The sequence below is a fragment of the Anneissia japonica genome, unplaced genomic scaffold (genome assembly GCF_011630105.1).
Source record: "Anneissia japonica isolate Jap-2015-1 unplaced genomic scaffold, ASM1163010v1 scaffold10128_len10097_cov104, whole genome shotgun sequence".
NCBI lineage: Eukaryota > Metazoa > Echinodermata > Crinoidea > Comatulida > Comatulidae > Anneissia > Anneissia japonica.
The window spans coordinates 9,466-10,097 of record NW_022733766.1 but is presented as its reverse complement, the minus strand read 5'-3'; positions in this window follow the sequence as shown (position 1 = coordinate 10,097).

The window sequence follows — 632 nt, the reverse complement described above, 5'->3', positions numbered from 1 at the left end:
AGTACCACTATAACGCGCACGTGGAATCTCGAACAGGAGAACGACCTTTTTTCTTTCTTCCGCCCGGGCCCCCAACGAACTTTTGCGTCAATAGAGGGAGACATTTAGTAAAACTTATATGGCTTATTCGACTGGTTCATTTCGTTGAGTACGAATTTTCGTTGAGTATTATTTTCATTCGACTGTTTTGTAAAATAGACTTCGTTGACAACGAAAATTAACCTAACCAGAATGCGTTAATCAGCGTTAACTTATGCATTGGACCAAAACAAATATGGCCGATTGGTCAGTTTAGCAACAAAATTTGCGTTAATATACTTTAGATGAATAAAAAGTATAGCCGCGTTAGTCTGTACAGTATAGAAAGTATAAAGTAAGAAACAGCAGCACTTTTGAGACTAACAATATATAATTTATTCTCTAGCTTTCGTCCACACAGTGGACTTCATCAGGAGACTGTACAAATGGGATAAGAAACAACTATAATATACAACTGAAATAATGGGGGCGGTCCTAAATCAACAAAGAATGGTGTACAAAGCAAGTACAAGTCTGCCGAAATAAGCAATCTAAATAAACAGTATTAAAAGAACAAAAGATCAATGATAAGAAACTGTGGGAAATAGCATACA